We start from the raw sequence: 17,376 nt of genomic DNA, 5'->3' as shown, positions 1-17,376 counted from the left end.
AAAAGGAGATAAAGTAGTAAGATTATGTAGCCATCAAATTTTAAATTTACTGAAAACCTCCTTGAATTAAAAAAGTGTATCCCTAGTGAGTTTGCAAGGCGCCCTCGGGCACTGATTGAGTTGGATAGGTGGAAGGCTACATAATTCCGTCAATTTTTGTTATAAACGGGTCAAGCTACGTTAAAAAGCGTGTTAAAACAGGATTTGTACATACGTTTTTAACATTGTCTGTTGCTGTTAATATTTTACTTTCACCTGATAAAGGTAAACGAGTTGAATATCTTGTATGCACAAAAACTACTAGAACATTATGTTCTTCACTGTCAAAAGTTGTATGGAGATAATTTTGTTATATATAACGTTCATCATTTACTTCACCTAGCAGATGAAGTACGTATTTTTAATTTATCGCTTGATGAAATTAGTGCTTTTCCGTTTGAAAATTTTTTACAGACACTAAAAAAGTATGTTCGGGCGCCATAAAACCCACTTGTCCAAAGTGCTAAGAGGATTGAAGAGTATGGAAATATTGAGCTTGTTCGAAAAGGTAATAATAAATTAAAACAAAGAGATTAAAAGCTATTAACACATCCTAGAGACTCAATTGTGTTTCTTAAAAATGACACTTACGCTCAGATTATAGAAGTTAGAACAAATGGGTATTTTTGCTGTCTTTTTGACTGTTCCTATCTACAGACTTTTTTTATAGAACCATGCTCTTCAGCAATTGTAAATATCTACTATTCAGAAAAACGCCATAAACATACCCAAACAAAACTGCTGACTAATGAGGATATTGCCAAAAAGGGGCTTAAACTACCATGTGGAGATGGATACGTCCTAATGCCGTTTCTGCATTGTAACGAGTAGTAGTTGTAAATTATAAATAAAATAGATAGTCGTTAATTTTCCATTGATTTTTATTGATATTCTAATAAATTTCTTTACGCTATAAAATTATTTTGTAGTTTTTTTCAAATTTTAAAGTTTGGTTTGCTGTGTTTAAACATTTTAATAGCTTTAAGATAACATTTTGTTTTCCAGGTTAGATATAAACTTTTATAAAAGTTAGGTTTTGGTTAAAAGACGCTTTAATGCAAAATTTATGCACACAACTATCAGATAAAAAATATTGGATAGTCCTAACCTAAAATAAACAGATTAATATCCAGTACGTATGTATACATATATTATATATATATATATATATATATATATATATATATATATATATATATATATATATATATGTATATATATATTATATATATATATATATATTACATTCCCACATAATATGAACATTAATATAACATTTATTTAGCATAATATTATGGATACGAGCAGCTTGGAAGGATATGAGCATATATGAGCAGAGAGCTGAACCTCAGCCCAACTGGTTCAAATTTGAATTAGTGAAAATAAAATTCTGTTCAGGTTATAGTGTTTAGAAGAAACTAAAAAATTTGTCTTCTTTGATAGTTTTATTTAAAAAAAGACAAGATATAATCATTTAAATAAATTGTATTTCTATAAATATCTCTATTTCTTTAATATTTTCTTCTAATATTAAATTTTATATCTGTATATATCTGTATTTTGAAAATTGCATTTTCAGATAGCTTTCAGGAATGTGAAAATTTTGAATATACAACATCAACAGACATTGATGAACCTCTTGTGGGAAAACGAATAAAAAAAAGAAAGCTACAGACAGACTTTATACAATATTTAGATGGTATGTCGTAATCATTTAATAATTTAAAATAAGGTGGCAGTAATTTAGAATATTTTCTTTTTCTATATTACAATTAATTTATTTTATTACATTTAAAAACTTAATAAGACTTATATAATGATGATGAGAGTGGAGATATTGTGGTATGCAAGTTCTTAAAGGGATCCTAGTACTAAGTACTCCTAACTTTATTTCAAAATAAAAAGCATAGGAAAAAAAAGTTTTTTTTTTAAAATAAATTATACTATATATAAATTGATACTACAAATATTAGCCTAAATCACTGCCAAAAACTAGGCTGTTTTAAACGTTTCATAACATAAACTGTTTTTACTTGAAACTAAATTTTTTATACTTAATAATGCTTGTGGCAAGTTTTAACAACTTCTGAATATCTAATAAAATTTTCGCTCATTGTTTTAATTCATAATTTTTAATTTGGTAGTAAGAATTTTAATTAACCAAGTTACAAAAAAAAGTAATAAAACGTAATAGTTTAATTCATGTCCTGCCACCTTTTACGATGCTCTTTAGGAAAAGTCTAGGAGAAGCTAACTCTTCAAACACCCCCTGCCTTAGGGCTCTTGGTTAAGTAAAGGCTTGAGACGGTGTCTAAATAAATATACTCATCTTGGGCAGACATTGATGCACATGGCTACTGTCTTGAAGAAGGTCTCCTAAGCAAAGACTGAAGGGGTAAATAGAATCTATCCGTTGACCAGCTTCGCACCCCTTCTTCATCTATTAGGCTGGCGTAAATGTATTTACAACACATTGTTTCCAGTTTAGGATGTTGAATTGTGGGTCTTCTTGACTCAATGCATGGGTTTTGCTTGTGTCTCTGTTTGTATGACTAGGCAACTCATTATATTATCTCCTAATGAGGGTAAAGCTCAGTAAACAGTGGTTGCTTGCAGTCTTGTTGGAAACGAAGACGGTTAAAAAAAAGTAATTAAAACTTATAGAACTCTTAAAATCTAGTTCAATTTCTAAAAAGCATTTATTAAACCGAAAGAAAATTTTAAAAATCAAGTAAGTTAGTGGTCTAAGGTAGAAAAAAAAATTGTTATTTGACATTTTCAAGAAATATAAATATTTTTGAAAACAAAATAATTAATATATACACTTTTATAATGTTTGGCTAGAATCATATTCTTTAAAATGTTTAGTATTATTTTTTTATATTTTAGATAGTGATGACCAAATTATCCACAAGAGTCAAATGGTGCGGTTTTATCTATTTTTCATTCCCATTCAAGAAATAACAATTAGTTTTTTATGTTGTCAATTAAAATCCTTTACAACAATTTACTCAAAAGATTATTTTAAGTAAATTATTTTATTTTTTGCTGTTATTTATTGTTTTAGAAGAGTTGTCCAAGTTTCCCACTCTTCCAAATGCGCCAAACAAATTAAGTTTACGTTAACATTGTAGACAAACTAATACTTTATCTAAATCTACTAATTCAGTCCATCAAAGTTTCCTTGCTCTTCTAAAGCCTACATCAAGCATCAAACCTTCTCAATCACAACCAACATCAACAATAAAGACCTAATATTACCCAAAAAAACTACCCAATCCTGTTTGCTGTTAACAACATCAAACATACCAATCAGGTCGACACCAAAATCTACCCAGTCAAGTCTGCCACATATTATAATTGTAATTATTTGCATAGATTAAATTTTTTAAACCTTTATTTTTAAGATATGGTGTTTTCAATAGCTTAACTGAATTTCAGAATTCCAAAAGACAGTTCTCTTTAAACTGTCACAACTCACCATAGAAATCTCGGAAGGCAAAAAGCTCCTTGAGCGGCAATCGATGCCAGCTGTTTTATAAGGTGCCAACAACTCAATGGACTCTTTTGAAATTAGTGATGGCCCCATTGACACAGTTGAACAATACGAGTCGCTGGTTTCTCGTTGTAAAAGTCCTGCTGCAAGAACTATTTTGGTAAGTTTTATAATTAATTGAACAGTGAAAATTTATAAACGTTTTATGATTGTCTAACAGTAGCTATTTGTCGTTGCTATAATAAAAAAGTTTATTTTTTTAAATTTTAGTTACATTTGCTAAAGAAAATCCGTGGATCAAGACCACTGCATATGTTATGTTGCGACTTTTTACTAATTCTTTGATGTCACAAATGAACATAGATGGTCGAGAAATTTGGGGAAAATTCCGTCCAGAAGATCCTCTATATGTAAAGTTGGTTTTTACGATGTTGATTTTTGAATACATATTTTAAATGCAAATTATTTTAAACCAGTTTTTATGCCATTACAAAAATAGAATACTGACAGTCTATTTTTGTAACCCTGAAGGTACATAAAAAATTGAATAATCGATTTAATATTAACTTCATTAATTGTTTTTTTAGATTCTCTAATGTACAATTTTTCCAATATGTCAGTAGCTTAAACACATAGTTCAATAGCCGCATATTTAAAACAGCCCAAGTGGCGAGTAGGAGGGACAAAAAAAGAAATCTTCGAGATTATAGAAAATGTTATTAATGATGATCAAAATGTAGAAGAATACGATCAGGAGAAGAACATGAATGTTGTCCAAGCACCAGCGCCGATGAACAAAGAACTGACGCATGATGAACGAAACCCGGCGCTTGATGAACATGCGTTGGACGGTATATTAGAAAGATTTTTGAGAAACCAAAGAATGCAGTGACCCAAAATACATTCTTATAAGTTTATTTATTTTATATATAATCTTTTACTTAATACTAATGTTAAATTTTATTTTATGCTAATTTTATGTTAAATTTACAAAACATATCTGTTTAGGTGTGTTCTTGCAAAACGGATTTTTTTAGACGTAAATTGATATTACAAATAGTCATTGTAATATTGCTACAGCGAAGACATAATGGATACAGCAATTAAGTTTTTTAGAGTTATTGAAACATAAACAAATATAGTTTAAGAACCCCTCCCCCTTGCTATTTGTGGGAAAATCCAAATAATAGCGTTTTTTATAAGTTTTTAATGGGTATATATAGTATAAAAGTAGTAAATTACAAAAAGTTATAAGTAAAATATAATTATATAAGTATATAAAATAATTGTATATTTGGGAGAGGTATATAAGATATATATTAATGTATATATATATATATATATATATATATATATATATATATATATATATATATATATATATATATATATATATGTATATATATATATATATATATAAAAACTCCGTAGTCACTCCTATCCTTTTAGCCTTTTTCCGTTATTATGACTCCTATCTCTATTTTCCGTTATTATAACTCTTATCAGACTTTTTTTCGTTATTATGTTACGGAAAAAAATCCGTTTTCAATAAAATATGGTCTTTTACCATATATTTAAGACTTTTGAAATAATCACATCATTTTACATGATTTTGTCAGTATTTATGATAAGGCGAAGTTCCGTAACTTTAAATTACGGTCTTTAACCGTATATTTGAGTATACTTTAACCGTATATTTGAGTATACTTACGGTTTGTAACCGTATATTTGAGTATAGCGCCATTTTTCTTTTTCCCGAGGAGAGATTATACATGCATAAAATTTCATGTTAGACACTTTAATATACTTTTTACTGGAACTAAAGTACTATATGTTTTTAAAGAAATGCATTCAAAACATTATCTTTAATTTAGCCTAAAGATGCTGTTATATATAGATACAGATGTTTATTAAAGATAGTTACTTGTGAAAATTTGTTTCTTATATTATATTGGATTTATATAGTTTAGGAACCTTTTATAATGTATTTAATTTTTTAAAGCTCATATTGTTTAGTGTTCAGTTTACTTTTTTATAGTATATGAAAGAAACACTAAACATATTAACATAAAAAAATAATCTTAAATATGTTTTATTTACTATTTGATTTTGACATATTAAATTTGCGTTAGACAGTAAATTTATTTGAGGTTATTTATGTATTTTTTATAAAAATATATAATTTTTTTTATGTAATGTAGTTCTTTTTCTTTTGTTTACTATATTTCTTTTTAAATAGTTAACTGTTTGATTATATATATTTGATTTTTAACTAGTTAGATTATATTAGGATGTACAATTGTAAACCGTGTGATAGTGCACTACCTACTATTAATGCATATGTTCATCATTGTCATTTGCATTCCATGGAGCCACATTTCAGGGTTGCATGCTGTGTATCTAGTTGTTTTCAAAGCTTTTCAAATTTTTGGAATTTAAAAAAACATATTTATCGTGATCATGGTAAAATTTAATTTAATTCAAGATTAGCTACTTTAAATAATAAAGGTATTTCATTTTCCTGCCTAATTCTCATGTGTGGTGCAAATTGCAAGGATCAGTCTGCATTGTTTATTCATTAAAAAGATCATATTAGGAATGGTACAGCAATTCAATGCCCATATGTTGGTTGCAATGCAAAATTTAAAATTGTCTTATCTTTTACTAGCCATAAATCTAGGAAGCATATGAATCCTTTTGCTATAAATAGAAGTGAATCTTTTGTTGCAATTAATAGAGACACAAATGTATCCATGGAGATTAAAGAATTTTTATTATCTGATATTGTTAACACTAAAGACAGTCAAGAAGAAATTGTTGTAAATAATGTACATTTGCAAGCTGAATCTTTTACAAGAGCCTTAGCTTTATTTTATCTTCAATTACAAACTAAATTATTTTTATCTGAGTCTACAATTGGAAAAATAGCAAAAGAAATACAAAATATTAATTACATGAACATTAGTCATTTATTAAAATCAAATGAAGACAGAATGCATATTTTAGGAGCAAATGCTGATCAAATCAAAAAAACAATAGCTTTAGCGCATAAGAATAATCTGAACGATGCATGTCATTGTGAAAATGGCCCTCTTCGTTCGAAGCATACTCGTAAAAAGTTTTTTAAAGCTATTTTTCCTTATGTAGCCCCTAAGATAAGTAAACTTGGGCGAAACCGACTAAAAAAGATATATTATTGCAGCTATGTGTCAGTTGTAGATGTTCTTAACAAACTTTTATTAGATAAATCAGTTTTACTGCAAATTGAAAATAGTAGTCCATCAGGAAAAGAGTTTACTCAGATTTTACAGATGGTACTGTTTTTCAAAAAATACGCAATGTTTTAAATATACAACATAATCCGATTAGTTTAATACTTTTCCAAGATGCTTTTGAAGTTGTTAATCCTTTAGGTTTCGCTAAATCTAAACATAAACTTTTAGGTGTTTATTTAATGCTTGGAAACCTTTATGTACAACGCAGGTCAAAAACAGATAAACTACAATTAGTTTTGTTAATTAAGGAAATAGATTTCAAGTTGTTTGGACAAAAAAAGATATTTGCTTCTTTAATAAAGGATCTTGTTTATCTTGAAAAAAATGGTGTCATCATAAACAATATTCAAGTGCCAACTATTTTGTTTTCCATTGTTGGTGACAATTTGGGAAGTCATACTAATGGTGGTTTTGTTGCAAACTTCAGTACAGGAAAATATTTTTGTCGTTATTGTACATTAAACAGACAAGCTTTTGACGAAGGAAAGTTTTGTGCTCAAAGTAAATTGTATCGCACTTCTTTATCATACCAAGAGTCTGTAAGTAAGGTTGATGATAAAAATGTGTCATTAGAGGGTGTAAAGTTCAACTCTGTCTTTACTGTCTTAAAATTTGATAATGTATGTAATCCTGGCTTGCCTCCATGTCTTGTACATGATCTTTTTGAAGGTATTGTTAGCTTTGATTTACCAACATTTTTGACATTTCATTAAGAAAAAGAAATGGTTTAACTGGGATACTTTGAACAAAGCAATTCAAAACTTTCATTATATTATTTCTGATTGTGCTGTTAACTCTGCTTGTCAGAACTGGTGTTTTTTACGGCTTCTGCCGCTTCTAATTGAACAGTTTATAAGTGACATAGCAGACAAAGTATGGGAACTAGTTATTCTTTTAAGACTGATTGTTCAATATGTGACTGCTCCAAAAATTTGTGAAGGTCAAATTTGCTACCTCAAATGTTTAATTGAAGATTATTTGACATTGAGATGTACTTTTTTCCCAGATATAGCTTTACGTCCTAAGCATCACTATCTTGCACACTATCCTGACCTCTTCATACAGTTGGGCCCTCTTATAAGACTTTGGACATTAAAGTTTGAACAGAAACATCAGTTTTTCAAGCGTGCCATTCGTCATAGTCCAAACTTACATCAACACTTAGTGAAAAGCATCAACTTTTACAAGCATACAATTCTTCCATTACTCTTTTTTCAAATGAAGTTATAGTAGAAAAGTCACATCCTCTTTTATTTTCCACATACTCAAATAGCATTGGTAATGCAATTCATTACTGTGGTTTGAATAAATATTGCCGGATGTCAGTGAAAATCGAAATTAAAGGCACCTTGTACAACTCTGGTGAGATTGGAGTTTTAAGTCAATGCGAATTTGGCGTTGTTGCTGTTGGTGTCATTGTCCTTGTCCTTGTGAATTATAGCAAGCTTCCTCATTTTTAAGTGCAGAAAAAAGAAGCACTATATTTGTCTGAGCTTGGTGTCTTCCAAATTTTGGATGATTCTCCAACTAAGCATTTATGCATCTTATCAGATAGCTTATACGACTATTATCCGCTTTCAGTTTATATTGTGAACAATGTAGGTTTTTTGTCTTAAAACATCAGCTATTTGATAAGTTGCAAAAAGAACTGGTATTTTTTTGTACCTTTATTGTTAAACTTTTTTACATCTTTTTTACTATGTTGTTTGTTATTCTTTATTTTGTTAAAACAGTACTTAGCATTAACTTAACTTATTTTCTCTTCAGAAAAAAAATCATTTGTGTTCGATTTTTAAATTTAATTTGTATTCTTTTTGAATTAATTTATGTAATTTTTATGATGTTTAAATTAAGGCCATTATTATACTTTTCTATAAACTGACATTTATATATTTACATATATATATATATATATATATATATATATATATATATATATATATATATATATATACATATATACATATATATATATATATATATATATATATATATATATATATACATATACATATATATATATATATATATATATATATATATATATATATATATATATATATATATATAGATATATATATATATATATATATATATATAGATATATATATATATATATATATATATATATATATATATATATGTATATATATATATATATATAAATATATATATGTATATATATAAATATATATATATATAAATAGCTATATATATATATATATATATATATATATATATATATATATATACATATATATATATATATATATATATATATATATATACATATATATATGTATATATATATATATATATATATATATATATATATATATATATATATATAATTAATAATAAAATGACATTATGTGATTAAGATTCGATAAAGAAGGCAATAATGTTTATTTCCCAAGCTTATCTGGTGAAACATTAAAGCTTGTTGTAAATAGATTAATCGTTGATGTAGGTGTGCAGAATATTGGTGTTTTTATTTGTTACTGAAGAAGACTTTGGTACATTTTTAAAGCCTATTCAAATAAGAAAGCTTCATGCAGCATGGAAACAAGGTATATATTAAATAAAATAGTTATATTGTATTTATGTTATTATATGATTATATTGTATTATATTAATTGTGTTTGATGTATTTTTATATTAACTTTTGTCTAGTGCAGTCTTTTTAAAGAAGCTCTCTTAATTGTTATTCATGTTATCTGATCTATTTTTAAGTTTTTTAAAATTGTGTTTTATGACGAAGTTATCTGTATTATAGAATTGTTAATAATTATTAAATTATTAACTAATCATTTATTTCTTAGTAAATAATTTTTATTGCAAATTTCAGAAGGAAATCCTACCATCGAATGTTTTCCTCAGGTTCATGCTTTGGTTCCGGTTTCATTCCAACCTGGAATTTCAATTGTTCCTACATCTGAATCTTTCAGGGTCATGCTGGACAATTGGGTAGATCTTTTCAAAGTTCCCTGGGTAAAGCTACCAGCTGAAATCATTGATTTTACTCCATAAAAATGCTCCTCTTTTGCCAAAACACAAAAGTACAATGATCAGGGTCATTTGTGATGATATTGTATAAATTACAAGAAAACCAGGTCGTAAAAATTTGGAGAAAATTGCATATCAAATTGTCAGATAATACCCCATTTCTCTTAAGGATTAATTTGAAAACCAGAGAGTGGGGACAGGATGCAGCTCTGTTGTGAAAAAACAAGAGGCTCGTGTTGAAAATATTAATAGGCTACAATCTCCAAATCCATTGAAACAAAACTTTGCTTCAGAAAGTTGTGTAATAGATAAAGAACCAAAAAAAGCAAAAGTCAAGCCAAAAGATTCTTATGAATGCATTGATTGGCTGCCAAGACTCGGTGAAAATGAAAATGAAAAAAGTCAGGGAATCCATATTGGGTGGCTGCAAGATCATCACAATCTGCACTCTTCATTATGGAATGTTTACGAAATAGAAAGGCTACATTCGTTAACTTATGCTTCACAACGTGCTGATATAGTTGGATTAAATAAACTGAAAATTGTATCGTTAGTAGCCAAATGGCCATTTTTATTTAAAGCCAATTGGTTTTTACATCATTTTAAAACATTGACTGGTGTTGACATAGCTTTTATATTTGCAGAAAATCTTCAAATGAAATCTACCATAATTGTCAAATTTTTGCAACACAAAAAAGAAATGCAGCAAGTCATGAGTGAAATATCATTAGCAGGCCAAGGTCACGTGTTAGCACCACTTGTTGCTGCAATTTCGGGCATTTGCCAGTTTTTCAAAGAATCTTTAAAGTTTTTGTTTCATCAAACTATGGTAAATATTTTTCCTTTGATTTTTTTCTTCCTTGATTAAAAAAGTTTAGAATTTCATTTATTTTGTCCGCTAATTTTATCAGTAATATGTTTGTGCCATGTTTTAATACTTGTAGGAGCATGCAAATGCAGATGATATTGAAAAGGACATTACTCTTACATTTACATATCTCCTTGCATTGTTTTTGCTGGTAAGAATATATCATTCTTGCTTCTAATTATTTAATAAATTTATTATATGATTTAAGAATTATGATTTAAATTTTGTTTTCTTAATGTTAAGAAATTTCAAACTTTTATGCTTGTTTTTCTTAACATTTTTTGCGTATATAGGAACATGCATATTCAAGTGTAACAGTTTTCACTTGGTTGTTGATCGGCATTTATAATAGATAATCTGGTAAATCCACTTTTTGCATTGGTTGTTCTTTTTTCTGCATATTATTTGTTGAATGTTGGCTATCCAGTAGAGATTCCTGCAACACTTGAGTTTTTGCAGAGGTAAATCGTAATTAATGTTTATCACATTTGTTTACAAAAAAATTATAAAAATCCTTAGCGTTTTCATATTACACGCAACATATTCTTTAACTTCTATATCTTTTACCCTATAACTTCTACCCTACCATTTTTAAAAAAATTACTCCATTCTGATAGGATACTATACGCTTTATATACTCTACATATAATTGATATACTATTATATGCTATGTACGCTCTACATACGATTGTTTAATATTTTCAACATAACTTTTTTTTTTCTTTTTTTTTTTATACTGCAAATAATAATTTATTAATCTAATCTAATTATTATGTAGATGTGTCGTAAAAATTAATCCTAAAAAAGGAAATAAAATCGAAAAAAAGATTGGTAAAAAATAGTATGCTGGACCTCACCCAAAAGTATTGAGTTTTGTTAACGAACTGGGGCTGTTTGAATGGACAGAGCAGCAATAGATTAAAATACGAGTTTTCTATGTTGTGTATTATATAATAATTTTTAATTATTTCACGAGTAGTTTCTTAATAGTGGAATTATATTTTTATAACAACGTATAAATTCTATTCATATATTTTTCACTTTCGAGTTGAGTAAGTGTCTATTTGCTGAATTAACGGAGTTTTTCCGTTAATTCGAAATGAAAAAATTAATTACGGAAACCGTAAATTTTACGGAGAAAGAGATGTCCCTTGCTTTGCTGCCTGACTTTCTCCGTTATATGTACGGAAAAATAAAATAAGGAAACCGTGAATTTTATGGCGAAAGTCCTGACTTTAACGGACTTTTTCCGTTGATTTTAGCGGAAAATAGAAACTACGGAAACCGTTAACTTTTACGGAGAAAGTGCTGTCACTTTGCTGTCGGACATTCTCGGTTGAAACTACGGCGAATTTTATAACAGTGTATATATATATGTATATATATATATATATATATATATATATATATATATATATATATATATATATATATATATATATATATTTATATAACGTTTAGATCTAGTCTAATAAGCAAATGTAAAGTGTTTGAATTTAGTCTAATTTGTATGTATGTATTTATTAAGTTGGATTTAATTAGATTTAAATCTAAATGATTTACATTTATTTATTTATTTGATTTACATTATTTATTTAACTAAATCTAAACGTTTAGTATGCGTTTAATTAGACTACATCTACACGCTTTATATACATTTATTAGACTAAATCTAAACACGTTTTAGACATTTATTAGACTAAATCTAAGCGTTTAATATACGTTTAATCAGACTAAATCTAAACAATTCATTTACGTTAATTGAACTAAATCTTTATATACGTATAATATACGCTTTATTAACCCTATAATAGACGTCGAAAATACGTTGTAATCTCGACGTTTTATGGAGGTTTGATCTTAACGTTAATCTGGATTTCATTCTGAACCTATAATCGACCAAATCTAAACCCTCTATCTAAACGTTGTTTGACGTTTAATAAACGCTTGTGTGTTTACTGGGTGAATAAACCACAAACTCTTGATCAACTAAAAAACAACATTTGACAAGAAATAGAAAACATACCGGTTGAAATACTCAAAAAAGTAACAAAAACTTCAATAAAAAAAGTTGATTTGTGTAGAACCCCTAAAGGCGGACATTTAGTTGATATCTTATTTGAAAATTGACAAACAAGAAATTTAAATGCTAAATAAACATATTATTTGAAAAAAAACAATAATTTTTTATTTATTTCAAAATTGTAAGCAAACAAAATGGGGAAGTTAATTTTGCCTCACCCTGTACATTTGACCCGGTGAAGGACTCCATAATTCGATAATGAACACAGCCAAGTATACTTGAGATTCACCATCTTTTATATTTAAACCAAAAAAAATCGACGATATAAGAAAATATTATGTGAATTAAAAACTTCAAAGACAAAACGAAAATCTGACATACCAACCAAAATTATAAAAGAAAGTACTGATATTTTTACCGACTTTGTTTTTTATGACTATACAAAGCCGTTTTAAATAGTTGCTTCCCTGATCAACTAAAATATGCAGATGTTTTTTCAATACATAAAAAAGGTTCAAAAACTGATAAAAATAATTACCGATCTATCAGTATATTCCAAACATATCAAAGAGGTATGAAAAGTGTATATATGAGCATAATTTCAGCTATTTTGAAAACAAATTTTCTAAACACCAATACGGTTTAATAACTTATTAAAATTACAAGTTTTGATGAGCACTTTCGGCGCGCACAAAACTTGTATTTGTTTAAAAATTATCTGAGTAAAATAATTTTAAAGTAAACCTTTCTGGGTTTTTTGATTTGCATACAAACTGCATGCTTATACTATTCTTCAATATGTAATCCTCACACTTTCACTTTTAGCGCATTTTAATTTTTACAAAGCGCATTTTAATTTTCACAAAGAAAATATAGACATTTTAGTTATCGATTATTGTAACAGTTTTTCATAAAGTATGTTGCAGGTGTGCGTTTGGCTATCTGGTAAATATATTTTAAATGTCATTTATGCATCGCACTCGTGATAAAGCGACGTATAATAACCCATGTCGGAAGACTTGTTTTGATGTGGTTATTCTATTTTTCACTAATTGTTTTGTTCTTTTTCGCCATTGCCAATTTCAGTAGGAAATCAGCCCATACAGATGCGTTGGAGTGCGCTCGCATGTTTCGTGTTAATGTGAAGGTTTTGAAATGACGCCGTAAAGGCGATCGCTTAATTGACGCCTCCACCATTGATTCCTTGTATGCTTTTGGAACTACAGGAGGCATTTGTCTAAGTCGCCACCAAGAACGACAAATTGCCCCCAAACGGTATTTCAGTTTTCATAATATCACGTAACAAAGTATCTACTGCCTCTAAGTCCAAGTCGAGGCACCATTGACACCTCGTCCCAGATATCGCATCGATTTGCAGGAAAAAATTTGCTTGTTTACTTTGACTTTTGAGCAGCGATGTGCAATTAGCTGCCGCTAAGGCACTGGCAAGTTGAATGCAGAATGCACTGTTTGTCCGAGTGACAGCAAAATAGCAGCAATAGCTGACCACGAAACGGTTAGAATCTTTTTGTCAAGAAAAAATGTAGGTGATGATGTGTATTGGTTTGTCTTGCCCCAACCGCCTGGCCCATCGATGAAGAAGCATTGTTCGTCACTAGTGATGCTTGCAAGAACAGCATCTGCAGCTGCTTTTTGTTCTTTATGCAGAGTCGAGTACAATACCGCAGCCTTTTGCTTAAATTCTGCGATGTTTATTGTGGTTTCATCAGGCGTTGGCAAAGGATATTTCGGCGCTTAGAGACGATTCGTCCAATATCAGTATATGCGTATGCTTCGCTTTCTTATTCTGGCATCGTTCTCTGTCTGTGATCGTCCTATATGGCAGTCTTGAATTCTTCCTAAAGCGCCGAGGCCTCATTGGTTTCGCCGAAACAAATTATGTAAGCGAATAACGGTCGTATTTCTTACAGCATTTGAAGGAAAGATGGTTCTTGTAAACTGTGGCGATATTTATTGTCGAAATTCAGGTGCCAAGCTGCCCGTCTGTATCTTTAAACGTGGAATACCATTGACTGTTCGTAAATCCTCGAAATCTGGGGCTAATGCTTTTGTTGAATATTAGGCGCTGCTTTGTCAGGTCCCTGCGAAGTTGTACTTTGCTAGTAATTGTTCGCTGTATGGCACCACCCATCGATTATCGGGTCGTCCATATTTTGTGTCAATATAGCGACCTGTGTTTCCCTTTTACGGTATTCTAGATAGTATCAGTATCCAGAGAAGTCATATCCCTAAATATCTTGGGGAATCGTTTCGAGCATACGCCAACGATCATTAATGGTGCATTAGCGTTCGTTGTACCACAAATTCCGTGCATCATCATCGGCCTTGCTCGGCAAGGTTCGTGTTTCGGAGTTAAAGAGTTGAGAGAGGGTTGCACTACGAATAACAACTAAAAACAAAATAAATAAAAAACACAAAAAAATGAGTAGCCTCCTCGACTGTAGTGGCCCCCCTCGCGTCTTAAGGAGGTGAATAATCTGAAAAAAAAAAAAATGTAGTCGGTCGTAATTTAGGCGATTTTGTTCTAATTTAACGTATGCGTCCACAATGTACTGCTGGAAGAATTTGGAAGCGCGTAAGAGTGGGTTGCACTCATTTGGTCTAATTGCCAGTCGATAACTATAATTTGTCTAATGAGATTGCGTATTCGAACCGATCGCTTGTTACGTTGGTATTCGCGACATGCCCGTTTCGTTCATCCGCTGCCATCGTCGAATCGAAAATATACAACTGGCATATTGACGCGTGTCAGTACCACTCGGCCAATTTGATGGTTAAAAGCCAATTTGATGGTCGCTCCTCGCTGTGTGTCGATTTTTGGTCCCATCAAAGCCATAGCTAGTGCGCTGTTGTAATGTCGAATATTTGATCTGAAGATATGCGCTATTTCTGTATTTCCATCCAGCAGCTGTTGTAATCATAGCGGATAAATTTGAATTGATATAGTAATGGTACCGATATTGCAGCAGTCATTGTATTCGTTGTCTTTCTTATAGTTATATTCAGCTGCAAAATGAAGAGCGCCGCAATGGATGCACTGATGGTTCATTTTTCCAATATATTGTTCTTCAAGTAGTATTAATTTAAACATACCATCAAGCCCCGCTAGGGATAGTTGGCGTGTAAAATTTCAATTCTGATGTTGCCGATAATGTTGATGTCGTTCTCGATCATTTTGCAATCGCCTCTGCCGCTGTTCAGCTGATTCGGTTAAGCGCTGTTTCAAATTCCGTTGACGATCATACTCGCGGGTTCGTTCGCCTTGTTCTTGTGTTACTGATAGTCGCCGTTGTCAATGTCGTTCGCGGTTTAGTGCGAGTCGTTGTCCACACTTTTCGGGTGTTTCTTTTTTCGCTGAATCCTTTTTCTAATCACGTTCATTGGCAAACCCTCTTTGTTTTCTTATTTTTTTTCAATTTTCCTATTTCCTTTGTTTTCAAATAAATATAATTCATAGCCATTATGTATTACCTCAGCAAAAATAAAGAAATCTCTGCAGAGTATACTAAATCGATTAATATCTGAAGACGCTTACATATATCTTATATTAATAGCTTATATTAATATCTGAAGATATTAATATAAGCTTATATTAATAAGTTATATTAATATCTGAGGCTTACATATACAGATTTTTGAGTTTTTAGTATTTAATTACAGTGACCAACAGTGATTTTGTATCGGAACCAAAATAAGTTATTTCTTATGCATTTCCAACTGCTGAATTCGAAAATGACGTTAAAAATGACATATTAGTTCTAGTTTAAGAAATAAAAGCAAAAGTTTACTCTCAAGGCATGGGTTGAATTAAGTGATCGCGAAATGAAAAATCCGGAAAAATATCTGGTCTTCAAAATTTTAGTTTATGCAAAACCGTGTACTTTGTAAGAACTTAAACAACTTTATATAAACGTACTTTATAAAAAGTTTTGCATTACGAAAAAGCTACAAATGGTCGGTAAAAATGCGCGTTTATTTTAAAATCAACCAAAAAAAACTTTTTATTGGTTGATTTTTAAATTAGCGCGTGTTTTTACGGACTGTTAGCAACGTTTTTCATAATGCTAAACATTTTATAAAGTATGTTTTTATTATGTTGTTTAAGTGTATTTGTAGAAGTTCATGAATTTTTTAATTATATTTGATTATCCACTTTTTTTTTCTTGATGTTTTTTTACTTTGATTAAAGTTTGGAATTACTAATGTTGTTTGAGCAATGAATGAACTTTAAAAGTTGTATTATTAAACTATAATAGTATTATTATTTTTATAAGCTTTATAAAAATAATAATACTATTATAGTTTTAGTACTTATATAATGCAGTTAGTGACTGGTTTGTTATTACATTTGTAATCGTAAGTTTATTGTTTTGTTTTGTTTTTTATAACTTTTTCGCCAACAAACTTAAAATAATTTGCTCCTTGAAAACAAAGTAAACGGCTTTGCATAAACTAAAATTTTAAAGACCAGATATTTTTCTAGATTTTGCAATTCGCGATCGCTTAATTCAACCTTTGCAAGTGTATAAATTTTCATTTTTTTTTTAAAAAAAGTTTTGTTTTTGACTACCCAAAATGTTTTATTCATGTTTAAAACATGTGATACTAATTATGTGTGTTTGCTAAAGTTTCTGGTCTAATTTATTCT

General features: G+C 29.4%; 1 long non-coding RNA gene across 1 annotated transcript; it reads left to right on the top strand.

Annotated features, from left to right (window-relative positions):
* Positions 1–1,365: 1,365 nt before the first annotated feature.
* Positions 1,366–1,679, top strand: LOC136087303 (uncharacterized). The gene is made up of 2 exons (XR_010641702.1): positions 1,366–1,437; positions 1,619–1,679. It is a non-coding gene; the product is annotated as an uncharacterized LOC136087303 (long non-coding RNA).
* The last annotated feature ends 15,697 nt before the right edge of the window (positions 1,680–17,376 follow it).

This window comes from Hydra vulgaris, chromosome 11 (assembly GCF_038396675.1).
Source record: "Hydra vulgaris chromosome 11, alternate assembly HydraT2T_AEP".
Taxonomy (NCBI): domain Eukaryota; kingdom Metazoa; phylum Cnidaria; class Hydrozoa; order Anthoathecata; family Hydridae; genus Hydra; species Hydra vulgaris.
The sequence above is the reverse complement of the archived record's forward strand: the minus strand, read 5'-3'. Positions and strand labels throughout refer to the sequence as shown.